Source organism: Bombus pascuorum, chromosome 5 (assembly GCF_905332965.1).
Source record: "Bombus pascuorum chromosome 5, iyBomPasc1.1, whole genome shotgun sequence".
Lineage (NCBI taxonomy): Eukaryota > Metazoa > Arthropoda > Insecta > Hymenoptera > Apidae > Bombus > Bombus pascuorum.
Window position 1 is genome coordinate 4,945,856 of NC_083492.1, and position 13,673 is coordinate 4,959,528.

At 41.3% G+C, this 13,673-nt stretch overlaps 1 protein-coding gene across 2 annotated transcripts in view; it reads left to right on the plus strand.

The window, feature by feature from the left end:
- The window catches only part of LOC132907088 (zinc finger homeobox protein 4), a 399,871-nt gene that overhangs the window by 12,294 nt on the left and 373,904 nt on the right, over positions 1-13,673 (plus strand). For both annotated transcript variants that reach the window (XM_060959833.1, XM_060959835.1), the window contains exon 2: positions 5,013-5,091. The gene's annotated coding sequence lies outside the window, so the exon portion shown is untranslated. The remainder of the gene's footprint in view (positions 1-5,012; positions 5,092-13,673) is intronic.

Genomic DNA, 13,673 nt, shown 5'->3' on the forward strand with positions numbered 1-13,673 from the left:
CCTATGACCTTCAAATGACTATAGATATCAGCTAATGTAACGTAATTATTATTTCACGTTGACTGTAATAATATTTGTTCGAAAAGTCAGTAGTATCGGACAATTAAAAAATAAATTCCTTTAAAAACGATTATTCAACGATTAAAATAATTATATATTAATGTAAACAATATCTAGAAACAATTATGACCGCTTATGTAGCTTGCTAATTCTCCAAAACTACTATCGCATTTTCGATGAATCCAACTATCCAAGATTTCTCTCTTTGTATTCGTCAATTCGCTGACGCTAGCTAGTTGAGAGGCACTGGGCGTGGAAGGCGCAAGCAGACAAATCCGCAAATTAAACAAACACCTTATTGACACGCTGATCCTTCGGCATAGAGGTATTCCTGAACCTAAAGTCTGTCGCGTGGGTGAGAAAGACAGAACGGAGAAACGATCGTCACCGTTCTCCCTCTCCTACGAGTCGTCGGGATAAGAAAGGCAAGGGGCGAGAAATCAAAGAGAGAAAAGGACGGAAAGAGACTTGGCAATCCGAATGAACGAACTACACCACATACAGGGTCTTAGCGGGACTTAACGAATATTGCCGTCGATATCCAGAAGCCCCCCGTACGACTCTTCTTCTTCTCCGTTCTTCTTCTTCGTCTCCTCATCCTGCTATCGAACTCCCTTTTGTCCCTGGACGGTAAGACGCGTTACCGAGCTTCGTCGCTCGATTCGACGAACGGCCGGGTTAATTTAACGCGCAAGTTAATTTGTTCCCTGAGATTTCGTATTCGAGGTGATCCCGACCGATGGTCGATTCAATATCTTCCTAGTTCTCAAATCCTTTCGAGCATTTGGCTAATCTAAAATTTGCCAGCACGAAAATGTTCTCTCCGTGTGTCGAGATGTAACGTTTAAAAGGAAGGGTAAAACTGACTTTCTGGTATAGAGAGATTTGAAAATCAATTCGTATTGAGACGGAATTAAACGAAGCGGATAGTGTCGTCGTCGATAAAATTTGTCAAAATCGTCACAAAATTAATCCTTTGCGAATTAATAAAGAGGAGCGTGTGTTTTAGTCGCTACCGTAAGTTCTCTCGTACATTTGATAGGAAAATTTCCCAGTAATTGGTCGATTCCGTGCAAATTGACTCCAGATTGCCACGCATCGTCCCATACCGTTCGAATTCGTCACACTCCGTGATTAATGTACCGAGATTACAAATAAATTGCTGAAATGTATGATGCTTAAAAAGACAGGGGAAAAAAAGGAACGGTACGAGAAAAGAAGCAGAAGGAGCCGGCGAGAAAACAAGGAACGCAGGCTCGAGGAGGATTACATCGAATTACATGGAACGAGGACAATAAAACATCTCGGTTTCGCGTTCAACAGAAACGAAGGCTCCCAGTTATTTCGTTACGCCACTGTTTTCTCCTACGTACGTACAATGGACGAGAAGGATCGTGGTCGGATGGTTGGAAAGAGTCGGACGACAAGGCAGATAAATTAGTGCTAGTAATGAAGACTGAGTCCGGCGCCTGATTAAACAAACACAGGGAAACACAAATAAGTGAGAGAAGCGTGAGAGGGAGGAAAGGTGAACGCTTAAAGGGAACGAAACGCACGAAGGAAGAAAGGAGAAAGAACGAATGGGTGGCGGAAAGAAGAAGAATCTGCGAGTCTTGCTTTAGACCTTGTCTTATTTTGCCTCTAATTAACTAAAGTAGCGTAGTAAGCACGCCCGAAGACATTGCCAGTGACCTCTTTTTTTTCTTGCCACGGTGTCTCTCACCTTTTCTCATTTATCTTGTTTTTTAAGCCTATTCCCGTATCCACCGATGCTTGTTGTCGGAGACGCCGCCGCCGAGGCCATCGACGACGACGACGACGACGACGACTACGGCGACAAAGACGACGACGAAGACGACGAAGACGACGACGACGACGACGACGACGAAGACGACAACGACGACGCCGCCGATGATGATGACCGTGTGTCACACGCTAGCCATTCGTAGAACGAGCGTTGTTTCATTTTCGACGCACGTCCTCAAAATGAAAATGTATGAGCGTGTATAATACATAGAGAATAGTTTTCGAGCGGGTCCGGTTAGCGGAGCATGAATCTCATCGAGGCACTCAAGGCTAAAGCTCTCGAAATTACGCGGGATGAATTAAAAATAGCGGTCACTAAATCGTGAAAACAAAATCCGGCCGGATTTATGGACGCTTTTTGAGGTTTCCAGTCACGAGCTATTAGTCGTGGACGTTTGCGAAAAATACCGAAAATAATCATCGGTCGTTACATGCTCGCTGGGGCTGACCAACTACCAACAGGCTCACGGATGAACGATTCTTTTTTAGTTTCTCCTTTTGCTCGGAACGCTTGTAAATTTGATTGTTACGGAAATATACGTATGAATAACGCGAGTTGGGCTATTAAGAGATCGCGAACAGTTGTTGCAGAAGAATTCATCGAGAGTCGAAGTCTACCGATATCGTGGTAGGATCGATATAAAAATAACGAAACTTTTTGCATAGAGGATAATATTTACAGGTTGCGAGTACAGCGGTAAAAATTCTTTAGCTTCGACGCAGAACAATGATCTAAGAAAATAAAGATGGGACAAGGTAAAAGAAATACGTTGTTCGAGTCGATGATATATTAAAGACTACGAATTTAATAGTCAGCCTATGTTGTACCGTTTGTGTCGAACCAAACGAAAGATTCTTCGTTATTATTTATTATTACTAAAACGTGAGATCCAAAAATAATATGGACGCGCCCTTCTCATTCTCTTATATATTAGTTAAATATAAATATATCCGCTCTTAAATTTTCAGCAATATACTCCAATTTCAGCGCATCTCAGAACATATTTTGTCCTCGTGACAACCTTATGCGATAGTCTTTTTTTTTTTGTGAGGGATGTGAGAAATGTAAAAAATCTATTACCTCAACAATAGGGCGATATCTTGCTATAGTTGAATACTCCTAGCAACTACAATAATTAGAAAATCAAAAGAAGAGACTCTGCGTGGAGACGGTAGAGACGGGGCAAAATTTTCGAAGGAAAGAAAAGAAGACGCCAGGTGGTCGCCGGATGATGTCCGCCGCCGGCGTATCGTGATGCTTGCGATTCAAATTATTTGTAATCCTCATTTTTTTAACTGACCGCCAGAGAGAGCGAATTAGCGTTCGTAACGCGTGGGTACTACACGACCGAACGCGATCCAGCACGATGAGGACGCTAGGTGAAAAAATAAGCTTCGACGATAATAATTATTATCGAACCGGCCGCGAAATCTCCGTGGTCTGCCGCCTCCGGAGCCGGGGTAAAAAAGATACGAATCCGTGACGTTGGGCCGCCAGGCAAGGACGTTCAAGTTTAAACGAAAATAAAAATTCCCCTGTCCGATACTAATTATAGAATACCGCTCATCGAGCAAACGCCGCTTGAATTACCGATATACGGTGCGCCACTGAATTATACCGGGTGTTTGTAGGTGAATGAATTTAACGATGCGATGTAGACTAAATCTCTACGTAACGGACGATAAACGAAGAATTAATTAATAAAAAACGCAATAAGCCAGCAACTGATCCTGCATTGCAAAACCATCAAAGACAATTCATATGTATATATATATGTCGGAAATGAAAGGACACCGGAGTCTTTCTTTCGGAATATTTGGGAAAGTCCAATACTTTAATTCATACATTTTATTATAGCAGTACTGAAATAATAAAACTGAGGATTAGCTGTTTATGAGTTAAGATAATTATGATTATCCGAGAATTATGACAGTGGGGGTGGGCTGAAGTGGCATAATGAGTCACTGAGGGTCAGGGTCACGCTTAGGGTCATGGGAGGTCATCTAACAAAGGTACTTAACAAGAGGACAAAGTAATTAAATAACTTTACTTAAAACAGCGATTAATCTGAGGGATTAACAGGAATTAACATGAGGGATTAACAGGGATTAACAGAGAGTATGCATAAAGGAGTATATAAGGGCAGTTTCACTTGGACTGAGATATAGTCTGATAATCTTCATCGCGTTGACCGGGTAATTCGTTATCGAACCTAAATTCATCGTCACCGACATCTCAATTATTCACTCACCGATATCACTTGTTAACCTTTGCAATGCATTCGCTTCAATGAATACCATCTAGTATACAACAATGATGGACAACTCGCAGGAAGATTCATTATTGTTAAGGTTATTTGATGTATGTGGAATCGAAGAAACGCGTGGGTATATTGTAAGATATTCTAAGTATATATATGTAAACTCCCTAGAGTTCACGTGGGATAGGGACCTTTTTCGTTTTACAAGTAGCATGACCTTTTGTCTCACGGACAGAGCGACCCTCTTAGGATTTTACGGACAACCATTTTTTGAGAGGCACTCTGTTCCTATACGGACAGAGCAATATCAGAGACAGACAAGAGCGCAGAATAACTATTTAAAATTATATATGTATATATATATAATAATAGAGCAATATTTTGACGAGAAAAATGTAAAACGCGTGAAAAAATATTTTATATCCGTTAATGACTCGATCCGAACTGGATCGATAGAGGATTAATCGTGTGCGAGAGAAAGGTATGTAACCGAAATTGGAAGGAACACCCGATAAATCGATACGCCGGTTGTATACCGCGTCTCGAGGAAAATTAATATTGTTTTTATCGACGAACAGCCGGGATAATTAGATCTCGGTATAGGCCTGTTTGCACGTCCACGGTCAGACCGCCGCGTAATCGAGGATCGATCCCTTCCCCTCTCTCCTCAATTGCCTCGTGACGCGTCGCAAATTTATTTCTCAACGAGAACGATGCGTTACGCGTTTCGAAGTTATACAGAGGCTTCAGCTCTTCGATCCAATCTACGTCGATGATCGACGATATTAACCGCAAACGACCCGCACACCTTCCGCGTCCACGACGATGTAGCACCGCGTGAACGCGACAGATTGGTAACGAACGATTTTTTTTTTTGTCTTTCAGATTCACGCGAAGAATGTGACGTCGGCAGAAACGAAACAGAGAGGCGGGAAGACTGTGCAGAACACCGATCCCCGGAATGGTGAGTGGTAATTAATCAACCGTATTCGTTCAGGTGTTAATTACTTGGCTTGGCAATCCGAGTAATTAACGGTCGTTGAAGCACGCTTATTTCGTTCACGATGATTAGAAAACACAGGTATCGGTGAAACAAAGTAAACGCAAGAAATCTAATTCAAAATCATACGAGTCACTCTCGAGACAAATTTTATCAGGTCCGCTTTATACGGCTACATGACACACGATTAACATCAACCTTTTCGACAAACAAGTTACTTACTACCATACATTTATTTATTGCAAAGCGGAACAATGAATACAAAGTGTCGGAAAGAAAAGAAAAGTGAGGGATGTAGGGAATGTAAGGGATGGACGGAATGTAGGGAATGCAAGGGATGGGAGGAATGTGAGAAATGTAAAAAAATAGCATGAATGGATCACAAGGAAAAGTACAAAAAGAACGGAACTCTATCACTACTGATTTCAACATATATCACAGTACACCACGTCGTCGCGGAATTAATCGTTTCTGTATTAATATCGTTTCATTGCAACATTTCGTGTTAACCCAATAAGTATCCCGATAGTTATGAACAGGGATTTACACGAGACCCATCTCGCGATGTGAATCATAGCGCGTTAGCCGTGGTGCGTCGCGTTTAAACCGGCCGCGCGCGAACGTATCACTCGGCAATCGATGGAGTTTTATGTCGCGAAACGACCGTCCAACGCCGGTTGTGTATTGCATGCCCGAGCTTCGTGCGGAAGATCAATCCGGCATATAAATGATGACGTTAATAATACCGAGATAAAGCATTCCATGAATATAAATACGCGGCTCTCTCTGTTTGGCCGGGCGTTTCAGATTTCAGTGAAGTAGCGTTATTAGGGAATTCAGAACGACCTCGATAACGTTCCGCTTTTCGACGGAATTTACTCACAGAATTTACTTTTCGAAATTACCGAGAGATTACGGGAAAGAATTATTGAATCCGGGCTCGGCTGGAAATGGCGGACACCAGGCGGTATCGCCCGATCCGGTTTAACTTAATCTTAGTTCGATTTTCCCCGGGTGCGATTTTTATATGCGTACATTTAGGGCAGCCGAGGTCTGCGCTTTTCGAAGATCGATGCTTGTTAAGTAGCTGGAAGTAAATTGCAACTTGGGACTATTTTACTACATTGTGCCCGATTGTGCGCCGGTTTCATGTTGAAACGACTACCATTTGCCAGTAATTTCACTGCTCTAATTTCGTTCGATACGAGGAATACCAGAGAGTGAGTTAATCGGGATATACTTTCCTAAATTTGAATATCAATAAGTAACTTCACGTATTCGTTTATTTTTCCTTTTTCCTTTAGGATGGAGGAGGTATTTTTCAAATTGATTTTTATTATTAAAAATTAAACGTATCAATTTTCCGCAATTTTTTTAAGCATAACGTACAATATCTTTTTTTAGTGTCCTTGGTTGGCGAATAAATTTCAAGCGCATGATATTACGATGTTTAACAATGGAAGACAAGTATTTCAGGTCGTGAAAGTGCTTGTAGTCAAAACCTGTAATTTGCATAACATATGCTACGTTACGAAGTTTTTGAAATATTGTTATGGGTACGGTAAGATACAGCTATCAATTTTACTAATTATGTAGGTATTACTCGAAGAGGGTTACATTGCAACAATGTTGAAAATAATTAAGGTGGTAACATTTTCTAGACAACTTTGTATATTCCCTTGCTTCTCGTGCCGCTGATACTTAAAGTAAATTCCTTATAATTATTCCGTATGACATATGTGTACATATATGTCCCCCCACAAATTTTTCCAATATAATCGTAGTAGGTAATCACGATAATTATCAACATGAGTTCAATCCTCTCATAATTCGTAGTACGGCAACGTTTCTATCTTTATTATTATTAATTATTCCAACGCAATATCTATATTATATTCTTACTTCTATATATTTATTCTGCACGCCGTATTCCAACTTGTGCTATATCCGCTATGCTTGTGGGTATTTAATTCCATAAAATTAACTAACTCGACGTAAGTTGTCGTGGTCTGCCGTGACTCGAAAAAACAGTCCGTGTCCATCCACTTTCGAAATCGTTCGAATAATTATGAATCGTAGCATATATCGCGAATCCCACTCAAACCTATCCCAACGAATATACTCTCGATCAAATCGCATTAATCATACTCGCATTTACACGAAAAGCTGAGGCACGAGCCACTTCCACGAGAAAGAACCTGTGCAGGTCAGGCAAACGGTTCCGGTCGGAATGATCGATCGGATTGGTAATAACGATCGAAGGAGGGTTCGCGCGAAAAGGAAAGGACCGGTGGTCGTGTGGAGAGTGCGAGGGAAGAAGGTTCGCGCGTCGAAGAGGGCCTCTTCGCCGCGTTCTAGCCCGGAGCGACGCGGAATCACTCAGAGCAGCGCCGGCCGTTACTTCATTTTTGCGGACCGTTTACAACGTCCTGTCCACTCGCGTGGCATCGTTGCTGGCATTTCGATGCATAATAAACGAGCAGTTAGCCCTGCTCCGTGGCTCACACCTCTGGCCCCTTCTTTTCTACGAGTCAAAGGGGGATGTGCCCCTCTCCAGAGAGCCGGCAGCCTCTTTTCCTCACGGTCGACCGTCAGGATCCTCCTTCTTCCTCTTTCCGACTCGCGCCCGTTCCGTAAGCTGCCTCTCGTTTGTAGACTTTCTTCTTTCAAGACGAGGCGCGCATAACGAGATGCGAGAGCGAGACCAAGCTATATCGTTGGCCGAACCGTGCAGAGCCGAGCGACTCTAACGAAAGGAAATCCGATTTGCACGCCGTGTTCAGAGAAATAGACAGAGAGAGACAGAGAGCGAGAGAGACAGAGAGAGACTCTCCCGCCCTCTTTCGAACGCACGCCCACCCCTCAGGTACACGCCGCGCGCTAGTTTTCATGGAAATTCGTTTGCCGCTCGTTACGTGACGCTGGCATTTCCTTTGCCGGATTCTTGCTTAGTACGCCGCCCATTGCGACCTAGACAACTCTATCGAAAGACTTATTAAAGTTTTGCGCTGGGACCGATGCTGGAATTCGTATGTAATAGGAATGCCAACTCTTTTACCTTTTTGGAGAATTTGAGATTTAGATGGTTTCTCAGGGATTTGCTCGAAGGTTACTTCTTTTATACAGTTGTCTTCGAAGGTTCTCGAAGGAAATTCCCGATATCGCGAATTTTTATCTGCATCTATGAATTATTGAGGCAAAAACATATAGCACGCGTAAAGCACATGTTCCTACGTCAAGGATTGTAAAAGTTGCAAGGGAATATTGAATCGTCTTCCGAGGGGATATTCATAAAATCGATTTAACGTTCCGATGATTATAAGCGATTAGATACGACATTCGACGTACCATGCAAATTTAAATCGTTAATGAACTTCATGAAACTATAAAACATACTTGATAAATGTGCATCCACGAATTAATCATTCCTGGTATATTTTATTTTTTTTTTTTTTTTTTTTGGCGAAAAAGTTAATTATACTTCGTAAGGTTATACATAATGTAGAATGATTCAGGAGTTCAGCGTGTCAACAGCTAATAGGCGATTTTATAATGACGATTATGATTATGAGTATGGTTATGGTTATGGCTATTTATAACAAGCCATATCCACTCGGAGAGAAAGATCACGAGATATTGGTACATAATGATAATAATAATTATACTTCTTTATCGAAGTTGCATACAGTATACCTTAATAGAATCGATAGAATAAGAAGGAAAAGGGTGAAATATTACACTTCGCTCTAACCACCGTACGCAAAGACGTAATCGAACCTAACCCGACTCGTTGTAATGACGCAAAAACATAACGATTTACAATTTTTAAACGATGAACATCTTAATATGATTGATTCGCAGCTATACGCGCGTATAAAATTGTTTATATTTTTAATGTATTCTATTCACACATTAAATTCATCATATTATCTAGCATTCTGAGATATATCGTATCCACACGCTCAGTTAATTTGAAACGTATTTTAAAGTAGAGAAAAATCAAAGAGATACTATATTAAAATACCGAACCATTAACGCATCGCATTTCACATATATTCGCATTTCGTTGTATTCCACGTGACGAAAAGACCGACGCGAAACGCGACACACTGAACGAATCTTGTTACGATTTCGCTAATACGCGTCAAACGAAACGCACTTGAACCTACCGATCGATGATCGATGCCACCTGCAGGACGCGGTAGTTGAAAAAACTGGAAGCGGCGCGCATCGGAGCGATTATTTGCGCCGCGCGACGATAATGGATACGGAAAGGCGGTTTGAATCCGGCCGAATGGGCGTATGAATGGTCGCCGTTTAGCGTAATTATTGGCGCATTGTCTACGGCACAATACCGGCCGCGAAATTGGCATGCAAAAATCGGATGCGATCCTATTGTCGGCCATTGTCCGATCCGTGGCTGCGTGGCAGCCTCCCCGGGCTCTCCAGTTTTCGAATATTTCGCCGTCAATGCCGCCGATTCGTTCACCAATCGAATTTACCTCGAACGACGCCAAAAGGAATTCACCGGTTCCACCAATTACGCGACGTTCCAACGTTTTTCTTTCTTTTTCCATTTTTTTTTCTTTTTTTTTTTTCGAATATTACCGCCAAACGCAACGAGTCTGCGTTTCGACGATGCGGTACGCGCAGTTCTGTCACGTTTCGATCGATCATTTCAATATTCCAACTCTAACGACTCTTTCAAGTTTCGATATTTAATCCGTTTGCTGAAACGGAGCTGGAAAAATTGATATCGCTGAACAATATTAATAGAGTTGAATCATTTGATTTAACAATTTTCTTAGAAAAATTTCTGTCTCCTTACGAAGATTGTTTCTAGGAATTATTATCGGAATATTTGTTATGTAAATAGGAAGCTTGTATCTAAAAAGTGGAGCGGATAGGTTTAACTTCTTAGAGGATCGTGTACAAATTTCAGTGGGTCAGCCGATTTCGTCCTACTTTCTTCGACGTTTCTCAGAGTGGAAGTTCGACGACGAGTTACGTCGGCGCTCTGTTGCCTCGAGGTGAAAGTTCACGGATCGCCGTGTCGCGGACACGTTTCATCGAAGAGAATTTTAGGCCTGCCGAATACGAGAGTTAGATTCGTGATGGCTGAAAAGGACGAGTCGAGAATTTGGTTGGTTATTAGGCAAGGGACGTCGGCACGATTCTAACTCTCCTTCGAACAGAGCAACCGCGGGCTTTTTGTGCGGTCAGATTGGCGGCCATTATGTCCCGAAATTGGGCCTTAATTGTGGCAGCGGTAATGAGTCGGGTTGCTCTAATGCAACGGCACCAGCACACGTTGTGCCTTAAAACTTGCTGCGGTGTCGTCTAACGGGTGATCTATCGATAAGTTTCCCTTCTTAAACACGATGATAGAATTCTGTATTTTCTCAGATCTTCGTATTCTTTCTGATTCCTCAGATTGAAATCGAGTGCAGTGGATAGCTGGATTAGAATTTAACGTCGCATTTATCTTATTCGATTATTCTACATCGTCGATAGTCGTACACATTTATAACATAGTAATAATATAATAGTAGACGTTTATGGATAATTAGGACGAAGAAGAATGCCAAACTTAATTTTGAAATTCAATTTGCAATTGTAAGAATGGTCTGTCTAAATTTCTGCATAACAATCGATCAATTGACGAATAAACGATCTCTAAGATACTATAGACTTGGATTTTCAATTCGGATTTTCAAAAGAATCATAAAAATATTTTAAACTTTTCTCGTGAATATTATTGAAACCTTTATTAGATACACACTTCGTAACAGTATCGTAATTAATTCTCTTCTCCGTTTCTATTGCATCGATTTATTTTTCATTTTGAACGTCACGAGTATCGACGATTCGAATAATCGTTCAGCTACGTTCTGCTTCGGAATTAACGTGCAGCTAGATTATTTCAGACACCCGGTATAGAATAGAGAGCGGTAGGGAATACTACTATGTGGCGACGTAGCATTATTTAATTGCTCTTCCGTTGTTTTTTCGTCGCCAGATAATTTGTGTACCTGCCGGCGATCTCTCAGTTCCACCTGAACGTTCTCTTCTCTTCTTATCCTTGTTCCTCTCGTCGCCTCGATAGATCCGATCGCTTCGGGTTGTCTCGCTTCCACCGATTCCATAGGCTTCTTGGCTTCGTATGGGTTTTCTCGTTGTGAGAAGTCGGCACAAGGGGAAAGCAAAAGAGCAGGGCAGCGAGAGAAAGGACGAGAAGGACGGGACGACCGGTCGGCCTACTCCTAATTGCGCGTAATTATCTATGGAGGCCAATTAACTCGGATTGGCTGGACGGATGATCCGCGACTAGCCCGAGGACTCGAACATCGTCCAAGAAGAACCTCTTTCGTCTCCTTACCTTGGCTAAACACACGCGAAAGCGGCCACGGAATCGTCCTCGTTTTCAGAATCTTCGCCCTCCTCCCTGCCTCTCATCCGTCGTCGATGCAAAACGCGAAAAGTAATTGCCGTAATCAATCATACGAAGTTACAGGAGTGAGTTAGAACTGAAGTGTATTAAGAGCGTATTGTTTTGCACCGGTGGTACGAAAGTAATTTGTTTCCCTCTAAACGAGTGTTCTTGTTGCGATGGTTTAATATTTTTGAGCCGATGCCGAGGCAGGATACAGCAGTTATTTTCTTTTCAAGAAATAACAATCTCCCTGTAATTTTTGAGGCGTATCTACGTAGAATTTTCTAGACGAATTCTGTTCTACGAAAGATACGAGAAATTAGAAATTTCATTCTATGACAATATACGAAATTAACGATAATTAATTAATAGTAATCTTTGTACGACTACGTATCGTACATTATTTTATATTGTCCTTATCGTTTATACGTATGAAATATTATCGTGCTTTCGAAAAGATACTAAAAGTGTCAGAGCTTTTGTTTAAGTACTTACGAATACTTTGTTCTTTCTTTTACAATGAACGTTAAATAATTTAACGTAGCAGGAAAGGTGATTAAATGTAGCGAAATATCCATTTATAGATATGCTCAAATGTCGCTATAGCGCAGTTTTCAAGTGCAAACTTAGAAAATTTGCAAAAGGAGAAACTTTGAAAGAAAAGTACGGAACAGAAGAAAAGCGTCCCTCGTTTCAGAAGTATTGTCTTCCTGATGTTTTGACAGATTTCTGTTTACCACCGAAAACTTCGTTCTTGCGTAACATCCTATATGAACACGCTGATAGAAATCATGAAATTCTTTCGGTCTATGAACTTCGAATATTGGAATGGTGCCGGCAGGGCCATGCTCAACGATTGGAAACAGTCGATTTATTTCTCTTCGATTTATATGAATGTTTAATACATAAAATTTCGGTCAACCAGCAAAATCCTCGTTGTCATAATTCAATGTAGGAAATATTTCCAAATGTAAATTTTTGGTTAGATTCGCATTTCCATTTGACATTTATTTATGAAACGTGTATCGGGGAATATTAGATTTAATAAAAACAGTTTATCGATCAGATTGTGTCTATAATAGCTAAAACAATGTGCTTCGTATTATTGTTTGTTATTCAACATCGAACTGCTGGACAGACTAGTTTGACAAATTGTTAAATTTTTAGACCTATACGAGACTCCTATACAAAATTTTCTCCTAACAGGAACTTTTTAATACCGTACGAATCAATTCCAATTGTAAAGAAGAAATCTTTCAAATCTTTTATCCTCGCGAAAGTATTTTTACGCTTTCATTTTTTCGCAATGAAAGCTCGAATGAGAACGAGGATGTCCCGCAAGGGATTCGAACAAACAAGAGCGGTATGAGGAAGATGTTCGACCTCCTCCCGAGAAGATTGCGATATTAGCAAGATCTGTGATGGCGATGTTCCCACGTTCCTTTTACAATTTTTCTCCTTATATCGAGGAACGATTTAATGGCGGTATCGATGTTTTGTGCGTTTCTACGTTACATACCGTTTACCATAGCGGCGTACTGTAATTGCATGCCTCTAATTACGCGTGCAACACTGTGTCCCTCGCCCACCATCGCGGGTTTATTTGTTCTACCGTTTCCCAGAGCATCGTTACTAATACCCCGGGTGTTTGCAATCTCAGGCGATCATAAATAATCGCACGCATATTCGCAGCCGGTACTGGCACATACGTAATGAGCAATTAACGATCGAGTTCCTTGCTGGTAATTGCTTCATCGACGCGGAAAAGATGTTACGAAGCGGTCACTACGCGGTGCTTTTCCATATCTGCTGATCGTCGGCTACATCGCGGTCATGTTCATGAAAGTTGATGCCTATATAACTCTCGGCATACCACTCTGGCGATGCTGGATTATAGATTCTGAAATGCTTTACAGTTTGTTCGGTTTGATATCCCTGTTTCTTGCTGCGAGGATGTTAAGAGCAAAGGTTGCTTCTTAATCGAGTAAATGTCGTTTTTATCGCTAAAGGCTCCGAGTTTCTCATGTTTCCTTCGTAATATTAGCATGTTACACGATATAATTGGTTGAAAAGTAAAAACTGACGGGCAGAAAGTTAGTTACTTCTATTGAGA